The 14,745-nt window shown below is 29.7% G+C and overlaps 1 long non-coding RNA gene across 2 annotated transcripts; it reads left to right on the forward strand.

Moving 5' to 3' along the window:
- Positions 1-2,448: 2,448 nt before the first annotated feature.
- Positions 2,449-3,959, forward strand: LOC111036062. Of its 2 annotated transcripts, none has more exons than XR_002604710.1 (2): positions 2,449-2,521; positions 3,173-3,959. It is a non-coding gene; the product is annotated as an uncharacterized LOC111036062 (long non-coding RNA). The 2 variants fall into 2 exon arrangements; XR_002604709.1 differs by having other exon boundaries at positions 2,455-2,521; positions 3,170-3,959.
- The last annotated feature ends 10,786 nt before the right edge of the window (positions 3,960-14,745 follow it).

The raw sequence follows: 14,745 nt of genomic DNA on the forward strand, positions 1-14,745 counted from the left end.
TGGCATAAAAATTTCCGTTTTTCCTTTATTTAGTTTTTTGTTTTTACGATTATTAAAAAAAAAAAGTGGGGATTTTTAACTTTTGTACTTCCCCTTTCTCTACCATTGACGATGCTGACATGAAAAAAAAAGTCATTATCATCTTGTAAAATCTATGCAATCGTCGTTTCACTCAGAAACTAAGACAAATTGTACATAATAATATAAAATATTAATATTTTATCCAATATAGTATTTCGATTTCTTAATTCAAAAAATACTCGTCAACTTTTATTTAATTTGACGCTAAATATTATGTAATATGTGATTATATTTTATTAATAAAACCGTGAGTAAATGTTCGTACTTAAAATAATTATGATGAGTTCCTAGTTTAATTATATTTGATGTCTTATATAGTTATATAATTGAGCATATTATATTATTATGTGACCGTAGTTATCGATTGCACATGTCTATAATAATAATATATAAAAGTAATGTAGAATACTAGAACTTAAAATGTGACAATATGGGCATTAGTATTTTATACTTCTTTCTCGGAAGTTATCTTTCTTATATTTTAAGCTTTTTAAATCCGGTCTGTAAACATCTATCTACATAATATAATATGTCTGTAGGTCTTATAGTCGTTTATCAAAAATATTACGCATCGTTTGTACCTAACGAATGTTAGTGTTAACATATAATAGTATTATATTATAGAATATGGATCGTGTAGGTATTGTGTTATTACTTATTATTACATGCCATTATTCAGTCGGATGAAAATGGCTTCAGTTTTCTGCCTATATAGTAATGGCATATAATCAGGTCCGTATTTGTCTATAGGGTTTTGTCGCCAAATAATTGACATAGTGACATACCATACGGAAACGGTTTTCGGATTCATTTGACAACTGATTTAATCGTATTCCCCACCGAAGACGGTACATTTCTGCCGTCGGGACTTGTCGTTGGTTCGGTAAGCGGTGTTTTGGAGCCTAGGGGTGTTTAGGTATAGGTACCACTATCTCACACAATACTATGTCGGTTTACTACTTACTTCTTACTTTAGTTACTAGTCACTAGCGACGACCCGACCCGATACGATACGAGCTGCCGTGTTAAAGTTTTACTGATATTTCTCGTACTACAGCAGTCTAATTTCTAATTTTCATTTTGTAATAGTCATTATCACAACAGTTACAGTACCGGACCAACAAAGTACTATTACTTTAGATCCGTACATGCGTACGTTGACCGCGAAATAAAACAAGAAAAAAATTTAACTAGAAGCCGACAGGCCTGCGAACGGCCTAACCCTTCGGTGACAACGGTACGCGTTTTTCTAACGGTCTCGCGTACATAATGTATATAGTATAATATTTATTGTACAATGCCAACAACCCCTTTTATGATTTTTTTTTTTACACAGGTCTCCGTGAGTGCTTTTATAATATCTTATTATTATTATTATATTTATATAAACGATTACGCGCACGTCGCTCCCTCGCACGCCATGTACATTGTACAATACGCGCTTTGTATATTTATAGTGCGGCATATTTAAATTACCATATATTATATAGGTATAGGTAAGTACTAGGTACGCGAACATACGTCATAGTATTCCGCAAATACAAGCGCCAACAAAAATCGATATGATTTTCCGGAATAAAAAATTTAATCAACAATAACGCCGTTGGTTATTTCTCTTCCTCCTCTCTGACGCTCGTAACAGATTACATTCGTATTGCAGTTGCTGCTGCTGCGCATTATATATTTATATATAACTAAATTATTGGTTGAGTTTTTATATTTTAGGAAAAATTGTCTCCTACTAAACTCTCTAATGCGCCTGGGTTTATATAGTATGATGCATTGATTCCAATACTGATTCCAATAGGTGTATAATACTCGTATACTCCTGCAAATGTTACCTACTTCGTTAACAAAATTAATTGTTTGCATATATCAAATTAGAATATATTTAACAGGCCGTTGGTACTTAAGCAAGTAATTTACACGTTTCACGAAAAAAATAGGCAGCCCTGCAGAAATGTTATATAATAATAAATAATTATTTTCTTTTTATGAGATCTATAATTTCCAACGTTTTTCTTCCGTGCATATATTCGTTGTGACTTTTTTTTTAAACGCGTAAGGATATAACATGTAATTTTTTTTTTGATTTTTAACAGCTAAAGTTCTTGTTACTCCGATCCGAAAACATACACACACACACACACACACACACACATGCATATAAAGTGAGGAGACGAGTCCACCGCGACGATAGCGTATCCCCGCGGTCGGGACTTTTGCATTTTATAGATTAAACCGACTGCGTGCGTGCGCGTGGCCGAGGGTGGCGTCGCGCCCCTACCCGTACATTATTAGCTGCCGCAGCAGCAGCAGCCCTTCGCGGCGGTGCGCACAGCATCGAAGGCCCGGCAGAAGGACCACGTCTCTCGGAGGACCCTCACGTCGGCCGTGGACTGCACACTGTACGTATCATATCCGCTCGTCAGATACGCTAGTAAGTATAATCTAATATGCGTCAATAAAATACCAAGTCTATATTAAAATTATTATAAATCTCTTTTTCCGGAATTCCCGATTTAAAATGCATATGTCAATATGTCATATGTATACGTATTATTTCCATATTATTATTTTATGCATACCTGTGTAAATATTTTAATTGTATTTTATCAGTGATATTGCACGCTGCAGAAACCTCATTACGGACCCGAATATTATTCATGTGTTATTATTAAAAATAATGTTTTATGTTTTTCGACACGGTCGTACTTATGCCGTCTATGGCTTGTCCGAGTGTATACTACTTCGCGCATTCACGCTGCGTAGTGAACGCGGGTCCTGCAGTGTATACACTCTTCTAACTTTTGTAAGTGTAAGACGTGTTGAAGACGAGCTTTAAGTAGATATTTTCATTGGGTCCTTATTGCTATAAAAACATGTTTATCTCTTCTCGATTAAAGCATTATGGAGTATATTTACATAGCTTTATAGCCGTATAGGTAATACACTAATACCTCTATTTAAACTGTCTCATTCCATTTATCGTTTGTGGAGACCCATATGTGTCAGTATTTTACGCAATACGTTTAAACACATATGAACATATTTTGTTTTAAAATTTTCACATCGTATTTTTACAAAGCAGCCGCCACCGCCGCTGAGTTCCGGTCTCGTCCCCCACCGCGACGCGCCCTCTCCGCAGCTCTCGCCCTTTGCCCACGCCCCGGGCTCAGCAGCAGCATCAGCATGATCAATACACGTCGGCCGCCGCACCGAGATTCGCAGCCACCACCGCCGTCGCCGCCGCCGCCGCCACCCTGCTAGCTCCCCCTAATCGGGCGACCGCCCTTCGGCCAAGGTCAGAGGTACGTTCGCTTTACATCCCTCGTCGCGTCCGGACGCCACCAACTCGCTGATTCGTTTCCGGCGGGCGACCGAACGATCGCAAACTTGTCGCAATACAACATTTATACAATCAGGCTTACGTACGAAGATCACATTTTTGTTTTTTTTGCCGACTATACTCTTGTACTGCGTATAAGCTCACACATTATTACTATTACTATTACTTTTATTATTATTCTCGTTTTTCCCGTCGTTTACAGCTCACTCGCCGCCGCCCGCCGTGGTCCATCTGCACGTCAACGGTCACATCAGCAATGTAACGCATCCGTGATCTACCCTGTAGATCCGGGCTTTTGTAGAATAATCGATACGTTCAGAAGCTCGTCTCTACAGGTATCTTACGGATGGAAGTTTACCCCGACCAGCGGCGGCAGCACATTGGACGGACGGAAGACACGACTTTAAGTTCTACAGTTTATTACGAGTACCCAACAGTACAATATATTATTATTATTAGTTGATTCAAGAACGCACTTTGAGCGATAACATTCACCGCATTCCATGACGACGTCAAAGGTAGATATGAAGGTTTTGAAACGTATAGTTCAGCTGTATCGGTGTCTCCTCTTCGCTCGAAGTATGTACATAGGTATGGTAGTTATTCTTTCGAAATTTTAATACTTAATAATATTATACTTTTTTCGGAATAACGTTGTGTCTAATATCCGTGCGATTTCTTCTATTTAGAATAAAATATAGTGTTAATACCTCATCCAAACTCACTAGTTTAATCGGTTCTTAATTCTATATTGCAATTTGCAGCTTTAAACATATTAAATAATTAAATATATACATTTTATATTATATTACTTACAAGTTATAAATCTGTTACACCATAAATTATTTTATACTCGGTTATTAACTTTTAACTTAAAAAATATCTTTCGTAAATTAACACTGTGGTCTTCGTTACTTATTATGTTTTTATTGTTATACAGTTATTCCTATAGTAATATAAGGACTATAAAGATATACTTGATTATTCAGATTAGAGTTCAATGTTGAATATTATTGTTACAGAAATGGCGAAATCATCTTATAATTCGTAAACTATAATAAGGTGTTTATATATGTATAAAATATATTACAATAAACTATGTTTTTTTTTTTAAATATATATATTAAATTATCTACAGAAAATGTTCATATTTTTTTGTTTTTATTTATCATATCATATACATTTAGGCCAAAATCTGTAATATTGGAGTACAGAATAAGTTTTCTATCATACAAATCAGTAAATACTGAGTTGAATATTGTTTGTTATCTTATAATCCTTAATATACTAAATAGTTCCAAAACTATTTTTAGAGTACAAACTGACATTTTTAATTTTTGTATAATACCTATATTTGTTTCTTTTATTTAATTTTCAAGTGTATTTTGTTTTAACTTTTAGTGTAATAATCCACTTAACTGTTATTGCATACATAAATAATTATTTATTTGTATCAGCAACAATAATTTTATACCGAAATATTATTTCTTGAAAATTATCAATAACAAAAGTTAGAAATATAAATAAAACACTTGAGTTCTTAACAAATTAAAGTATTTTATTTTTAATTGTTTTCTCTATTAATATTCAATAATTATAAAAATAGTTAAAATTTAAATAATCTAAAAACTATAATTTGTATACAGCACATCCCATACTATTCCATACATCCATACATAAAGTACCTACCCATTCTTAACATATTCTAATAAAATTTGTATTCGATACTTATAAGTTACCTAGGTAATAAATTTAGGTGAATTTGAGTACCTACAAATCATTATAACTAAAACCAAAATAAAATTAAACAGATAATTAATAATAATAATGCTTTGAGGGTCCGCATTTGTATGCAATTACATATTTGTAATGACTAATGAGTAATGAGTATATGCAGTTCGATGGGAGTAAGAAATTGAACGATTTAGGTAGCAGAGAATGCATAGAAAAAAGTTTATTTTGCACATAAATGCATCATATTTTAGGGATGAGAGCATATTTGAAGAATTTGGCATAATCAAGCATATTTTGTATATAATAATTCTTTAAAACAATTATTTTATATATTTTTCACCATACAAACTAGATTTATGAGTTCATTTCATGAGATAGTGTAAGGAAATAAATTTTTAAGTGAATATTAAGTATTAATTGATTTCATTCTTTTATAAAATGCGTGAGGTATTATTTATTAAAGTATTATTGGTGGTGAGTTATTTTGTTGTGGTATCCACATAACGTCTAATAAGTAATAAGTAATACATAATTGCTAATAATCTACATACAAATAAAGAGTTCATATTTTTACACTAGGTACGCAGTTTAATATTTACGATTGATTACTTTTTATTAAACAATGCGTTAACATATAAGTAGGTATGTTAAGTGTGTTATATTTTGCTAAGTAAACCTAATATTTTAAATAAACTTGTTTAAAATAATCCAAATAGACTTAATTCATTTGGGTGTTAAGCCTCTGGGATTTAACTACAACTTCATGATGAAAAGTTATCCATTTTACAATGTTCGTCATAATTTGACAGAAACAGAACATTAGTTGAGTTTGTTATTGCATTAAAATACATTAAAATTATCCCAGCAGCTGTATTAAATTAATAAAAAACATTAAAAATGTATACGAATCACAATACAAAAAACACTTTAAAAAAAACAACTTAAATATGGGCAATATAAATAATTTAATCTCAAATATTATAAAACAAGAAAAATTGTTAGATACAAATAGATTCAATGTTCAATAAGCATGTAATTTTTTCACATGGTCTAAATTGTTATAAAATAACCTTGGTGTATAATTGCATATGAACTATAAATTATAATTATATTATATCACATAAGTACTATTATCATATATATATATTTATATAAGTAGTCCTAATATTATAAACGTAAATATGTCAATATTAAAAAAGCCGCCCTGTGAAGAGCTTAACACCCCTACCCTTAAATATGTCTTCACCTGCATAAGAATTTATAATATAACGATTAACGAGTAAATTTAAGGAGTTTATTATCACAAAAATATAAGTGTATCAAATTCTTGAATAATTTATGAATATCATTTTAGTTCATTTACAATATACGTGGTGCATTTCTAACTTTCTGAGCATTATAACTTATTATTATCTTATTATATAATATTATATACTTAAAAAGTTAACTATCATGGTAAGAAACATTTCATATAAAAATAGTGTTTTTTTTGTTTTTATTGATACCCAAACTTATTAAGTATATATTAATCCAATAACAAAATATTTGAAAAAAGTGGATAAACTATATTATACTTTTAATTTGTACAAAATTACATTCATGCAGTTTTAACTCATAAAAGTATAAGCGGTAGTAGTGGACAAACAATTTTTCTTCCACTCAAAATAATTTTATATGTTTGAAGTCCTTCCTAAATATTGTATGTCCTCTGCATTGAAATAAAAATTTAAAACAAGTACAGAACAAAAAAACAATCAACATTAATAAATTTGTATTAATTATATAATTTGTTAATAGTATTATTGAGTGCTGATTAAATTATATTATTGCAGTAATATTTGTCCTTTGACGACGTTAAATTATTGTCTGAATTGTCTTATTTGTCAAAATATATTATCAACTAGATAAATAAATACTATTTTAATTTAACAAAATGTAACATGGTAAATATATCTTATGTCTGATTTTATAATGCACGTACTACCTAGTATGTCTATATATAATTTGAATGTATACGAAAAACAATTAGTGATAAAAAAAAATTACGTTTCCTGATTTGAAAAAACTTTACCAAGATATATTGTGGATACAGTCACAATTAAAAAATATTAAAATTATCAAATATCAATATTTAGATTGTTCGAACTCCAATGATACATAGTTCAAGGTTTAATAATATTCTGTAACACAGGGTTTTGGCAATATTTTATTTGATCCGGTACAAATTACAATGTATTAAATAAATACTATAAACCATATAGGTACATTAATTATCGAATGAACAAATATGGCTCTATTACCAGCTTATAAGATTAATAACTAATAAGGCTCGGTCAGTCGTTGTTGGAGCTCACAAGTGCCAAGTCAAACATTTTGTCAAAACGGCAATTATTCTTCTTGCATCAGCTTATAATTCGTTTCATATATTATTGCTTACATAGGTTATATTTCACGGTAATTAGCGTGGCTTCTTATGATATAATAACGCAGAATTTCAGTACTTATTTATTTGTTTGTGGTCAAATTAATTAGTCTTCAAACATACCTGCAGAACAAGAGGTAAATTGTTTAATATAATGTAATTTTAAAACAAAAAAAATAATAATAAATTGTACCTCCTGACTTCCTGGCTGCTTATTAGTTCTTAAGTGTCTGTATCAAATGTTCATCCAGTCCCCCGTATGGCTGTATAAATCGAGATTTTACCAGTTTACAGCTGTTTTCTGAGTAATTTATTAGCAAATTGGTTCGAAAGAAAAATGTTCAGTATTTTTTAAAATAATAGGAAAAAACTAAAAAAAAAATTGAGGAAAAATGAAAATCTTTACGCAACAAATTTTTGACAAAACTGATTAAGTTATTTAATGTAATTCAGACTAATTGTACGCTATATTTAATATTTGTATCATATAACTATTTAAGTTTTACACCATTCTATGATAAGTTAGTATTGACTATTAAATTATTTAAGTTATAACCTATAAGTTAGTAAAAATATTGTATATTTGTATGATATAATATTATAATAATTAATAATAAAATATACCCTATGATATAGTTAGTTAGTTCAAACTTCAAATTAAACCTATCGTATTCAGTAGCTGAATTTGTCAATGAGGGGGGGCGGTGTTATAATTACTAATACATTTAAATTAATTGATTGTGATGATAGTACCAAAGACACACATATAAAGGGATTTATAGGACAATTGGGGAATATAACCCCTAAACCCCTAAACCACCCCCTGGGCACGCCACTGATAGTATTATTAAAATTAAACCACATTAAGTATAGTATAATTAATAATATATCTATTATAAAATACTGTTGTGAATCCCTGCATATTATATTTTCATATAATATTATTAAGAGTATAAGAATAGTGTGTTGGTCGACGACTCATCGACAAGAATCCGCTGACAATACCCTTAGAAATTGATTCTGACACTTCATCTACAGTCTCCTCATAGTATCGTTTTTCATATACAATTATTTATCTTTGAATTCAAATTTAACACATCTATTAAAGTGGCCTACTCAACGAGGTACATTCAAAATATAATAAACAGCAGAGTAAGTTCTCTGGTTTTATTTTTTGTGTTTAATTAATGACAACTATCATAGAATAGGTATGTTGCATTAAAAAAACAACTCATTTATGTTTAGATTCTTCTTAGCAAAGATAAATGGTAAAACTGTACAGTTTAAATACATTTTACCTTCAATTATTTTAAATATGGAATGATTTCTTTCGACTCTTTGTTTAGGGGGAGTACCTGAATAAAGCTGTTGAGGTTATTGGAAACGATTTTCTACTATTGTTTATGGGATGAATTAACTTTTAAACATAATATGGTGGTTACGGTGGTTATCCCGATAAGGCGATAGGTAATCATGATATTTACAAGCTATGATAGATATTCATACATTATGATAGTCCAGTATAATTGTCAATTGACATGGGAAGTCAATATTGAAAATTGTTTGAAATAAAAAATCTTATAAGACAACAAACATTTGAAAACTTTATGTCAAGCCTGGGATCTCATAATTAGTTCAAGTATAATATAATACAAAATATTAATGAATCATAGCTAGATAGTGACTTTACAGTTTATTCGTAGTATTAATGAATGGCACTCCACGATTCCACTTACTTATGTGTTATTGTATATGAATATGCACTCACATTAATTTGAGATGTAATCCAAAAACAGTGTTTTAGCTGTTATAACATAATGATAATTCTATACAATTATTTATAATTAATTGATTGTATTTTATTACGTATAATGTATAGAATGTAACAAATTAAAATAATGTACTGACATTGATATATTTTGATTGTATAATACGTATATACCTAAGTAGGCATTCTATTATGATACATTATAAAATCAATAGTACCCACCTAATTGGTTGATTTTTTGTGATTAACTTTATTTCATTTCAAAATAAGTATTATTGATTTATATGTTATAAGTACTTAATACCTATACAATTTATTTAAGGCATATTATAGGTATTATTCCAATGGACACTGACAAATTTCTCAAACCCTTGTAACCCACTGTTCTACATTGATAGTTGATGCAAACATACAGATATAAAAGTCATAAATGAAAAAGCTCGATCTGTTTTGATACAGTGCTTTATCATATGTTTAATGTAGCAATTTAGGTTTGAATTATTTAATATACAAATTTAAATGAGATGTAATTTTATAAAAAGTTGACAATTTGTTGGTTTTAAATGAAATATGTAGGTAGGTACCTAATATTATTAAAATGTAAATTGTTGATTTATATTTTCCTCTTGTTTTAATTTTAGTCATGTTACTTAAATTATACTGACCTAGTTATAAAATTATAGTTACTTCCTTGATTACATATATAACAATATAGGAATCGTGCCAAATTATTTTGGTAAATTGATTAAGCAATTGTGTGAATAGCTATATATTATATTAATATATTTAAACTTTATTAATTATTTACTATTTGTATTTCAAGTTATTAAACCTAACAATATTATAATTGAAAATAGGTAACCTGTGTATTATGAATAGTCGAATAGTTTCCAATTCAAAAAAAAAAGAATGATTCCGCTGATTTAAAAAAGTTCATTCACACCCGTTCTATTTAATAAATTATACTATTTTTATTTTTTAAAATATATAATATCGTATCAATCGTATCCATAATCTACATAAAAGATATTAATATTTTAAATAATAAAGCTTAAGTACTTACCTATACTTTAAAAAATATTATTTATTTAAATTTTAAAGTACATACCCAATTAATTATTCATCAAGAAGAATAGTAGGTAAAAGATATAGGTACCTATAAATATATGTATAGTTTGATGTGCGATTAAATTGAAATGGCCTTGAATTTGATGTAAATGTGAATGTGTGTTTTAATTACAAGCATAGGCAGGTATTGAGGTATGTAGGTATTTCATTATTTACAAAATCGTCATAACTGTGATTATTACAATTTCTTTATGTGTATTAATGCACTTATTGTTAATTATTATATTCATTCGTTTTTCATAAACTCCCATAAACATTTCACTCTTATAATATAAAAAAATATGTTGGTTTTTAAATTTATGTTCTACAACTTCTGTGGTTATTAGCTTTGGTTACTAACTTGATTTTTTTTTTTTGGTTTTAAAATTATAAACTGATTTAGATAGACTGTTTTTTTAAAAATGTTTTTTAAATGTAATGAATAATGACTAATTTGTTCATCTTTATGAGGTCCCAGGTTATGTGCTGAGGATATCAGAGCACTGTTTATTTTCACCATCTGGCCCATGTTCAACATAGAAAAATCGCATTCACGTAGAATAATTTTTATTGTATTTTTGAGTAGTCTTATAGTAAAATCACCTAATACATAAATGATTGACGTTAATATTTTTGAGGGTATGTCATTGTCATATCAATATGTCTACATTTTGTCTCAAAACAATTTAAACATCATTTAAATTTACAAAAATTAATTTTTATTTTGGAAGTCGAGTACAATGTTAAATAATATTTAAATATAAAACCGATGTATCAAACCTTCAAAAATATTATTTTCTATAATATTTGTTATAGGTGTTTTTAATCTTAGATGACTCAAAAATCGTAAAAAGTGATTTTAGGTGAAAGCCTTTTATTTACTATGTTGCGAATGGGTCTGAGAGCGAAAACAAATATTGCGCTGACCCATCAAGAGGTAGGTATATAAGTACCTACATTATTATTCTCTTTTAGATATTTCTTATGTAGAATTTAAGACGATATGAGACAGAAATAATGGGTTTAAACAACACTAGCCACTAGGTCAAATTGTGGTTTACCGTTGGTTGGTGTGTTTCGTAGGTTAGAGCAGGGGTGGCCAATTTTTTTTGGTCACGATCTACTAAAAATATACTTTACCTTTGAGGATCGACTTTCATAGAAAAATTGTTTAGTTGTTAAGACTAAAGATAAAACTTATCGACAATTTGTTCACTACAACATCGATTAATTTTCATACGCGTGTCCCTAAAAATAAATTCTAACATGATCGACTTTGACATTGTCCGCGATTGACCGGTCGATCGCCATCGACCGTTTGGTCACCCCTGGGTTAGAGCATTGAATTTCAATATTTTGTTATACTACATTACTAAGCGAATATCCATGATAAGGTTTATTTTATTGATCTTTTAGTAGTTAATATAATATGGTCAATATGGACTATGTCTCAGCAATTATATGTTGTGTATAAATAAAAAGTTATTGCAGTTTAGCAAGAGTAACATGATAAAATATAGATATATAACAATTAATAATACATATTGTAGTACAGTAATAAAATATATAGTACTTAATATATTTATACATACATAGTATAGTTATTAAACAGTAATAATGTAACATAATTTAAAGATACAACAATAAAATAATAAAACAGTTATAGATTAAATAACCTTTTATAGTACATATGTATTATATAATTCTTAGATTAAAATAATTAGGGGGTCGATATTAGATATGATTGAAAGTAAATATTTATTTAAAACGGAGTTTTATGATAATTTAATTAATGGATTAATGATGAATTTATATTCTTTGATAAATACATTATAGTACGGCTGGTATTTGGTTGGCTACAATATCAACAAATTAGTGATATTCGTTAACTAATGGAACTGCAAGGCGAGAGTCTCTCACGTGCGACACTGCTCGAAGTTAACTGGTCTAGGAATGGAAGGGATAAGTTTTACCGTTTTTTGCTATTTGAATGTTGAGGTGAACTTTTAGCATGCTGAACATTTTTGTAGGATGTTATGTGAGGCCTTCGCAAAGAGCACATTTAGTCAGAGGATTGTGATATTTTATGCAGTTACGAGTCGGACATGTCCTCAAAATTTGAGGTTTTTGAAACCATTAATATCCGTGAGCTATATTAATTTGTTTTAAAATATGGAGACATTTGTGTACATCACTGTTTGTGATAGTTCTAATTTTAAATAATAATATAAGTATGTACATTTCTGCATACAGCATATAAATTAATTTACTTATAAACTTATATTCATTCATATTTGCTCCAACGGTATTATTAGTGGAATACAAACTTTCGTTCAAACGGTATAGAAACAAGTATTCGCCCAAACAAACCATATTTTGGATAGATTCGTATCTTTGATTTTTGCTTCTGATACTCACAAGCCATACGTCCGTACATGTTATAACTATAAGGCATGATGCATGGACATGATGCGTGGGCATCTGCAGATGTGACCAACAAGCTTAGGATGATTAATCTTAATAATTTGTCACCGTCTGTCGATAAGCTCAAGTAACAACTACACGGGATACCCTGTATACTTGATACAGGATTGGGGATTCAACCCCCCTGAAAATTAATAGTTGTGTAATTTATTTATATCAATCATCGATAACTACAATAACTGGTCGGTGACAATTTGTTTATGAACCCACCCCCGGAAATTTTTTTTGTGTACGTGCCTGATACTACACATGTATATTCCTATAAATAGAATACCTATTCAATACCTAGTGAATAGACGATCCAATTACATATCTCATTGTTAATATCTCATGAACATTTTCTTGGACTCACGACACCGTTCTCGTTCAATATTAAATACACATAATTTTCAGTTTTCGGTCACCACCTCCAGATTAAAAAAAAAATAGTTCCAACTCTCGAGGCACACCACAAGGTTATTTGGGTCTCGCAGCACACTATTTTAAAACAACTGGATTAGAGTGTTGGACGTGGCAAATTATGTAGGTGGTTTACTTTCTGGATTTTGCATGCCAATATGCCGTACCAAGTAACCATGTGCAGTTAACTTTGTATGGCCAATTCTCAGTCTTAAAATACGTTTTTACCTAGTTAGACACCTAGTCCATATATATATATATATATATATATGTATTTTAATTTCTATATAACATGGAGGTATCAGCATAACATATAATTTCAGAGTAATAACTAATTTATTTATTACGATTCTTTTTATTAAGTGCCTATACCTTGACCAACATTAACTTTTAATATTTCACAAATATTTTCATTATTATATGTATATAGAAAACTATAACATAACTATATAACATGGCAATGAGGTAAAGTGATATAAATTTGAAAACCGTCGTTAATGTTTGTTTTTATTACCATCCCATACTCCCATTTACTACATATTCGATAAACATAAATTAGGGTTAAATTATAATAATACCAACAATCTGAGACAGATATAGGTAGTCACTTTTTTGGTTGCAGGAAAAATGTTTAAAATGCATACAATTGCACAAATGCCACGCACTGCACAAGTTTTCCAAGAAGTTTACGTGCAGTAAGAAAACTTGAAAGTTTTAAGCAAAGCTCCTCATAAAGTCATAAGTTGTTAATAACAAAAATGTTAAGAATAAGTTGGGCATAAATTTGCAAACTTTTTTATCAGCGTTTGAAGTTATAATTTTGATGAAATTCGTCATAATCTTGGAAATTTGAAAATTATTTTGCACTCAAAATTCATACTGTTTATTATATTCATAACTAAGGTTTGAAAAATTATTTCATGGTACCTACCAATAAATTTAGACAGACTTGGTAACTTGGATATTCAAGTGTAAAATAGCGATTTCTTATGAGACGATTTTTTTTAAAATCAAAGAGTATAAATCGTGGAACCTTAAAACATAAATATTTCTTGTTGATTATTATTTCTTATACTCAATGACAAGGACACCTAATTTACAGCAGAGCAGTAGAGGCACCCATTTTTTAAACGAAATCCATAAAAACAAAATGTAGTCCTTTTCTAGGCCTTGACCAGGAACCGCCAACGGTCACTTGTTCGGGCGCATAGAGAAATCTATGTTTGCATAGGCCTATCCACCCCTGTCAATTTGGTAATTCATTATAAGTCTTATAATCTGATTCTATAATATATTAATATGTTTATGGTCAAATTATTATTGTACCACAGGGCACAGGAGTAGGATTATATATCTGGCGGGTTGATTAATTCCATGGGATAATGAAGATTGTAGTAGCAG

The sequence above is a fragment of the Myzus persicae genome, unplaced genomic scaffold (genome assembly GCF_001856785.1).
Source record: "Myzus persicae strain clone G006 unplaced genomic scaffold, MPER_G0061.0, whole genome shotgun sequence".
Classification (NCBI taxonomy): Eukaryota; Metazoa; Arthropoda; class Insecta; order Hemiptera; family Aphididae; genus Myzus; species Myzus persicae.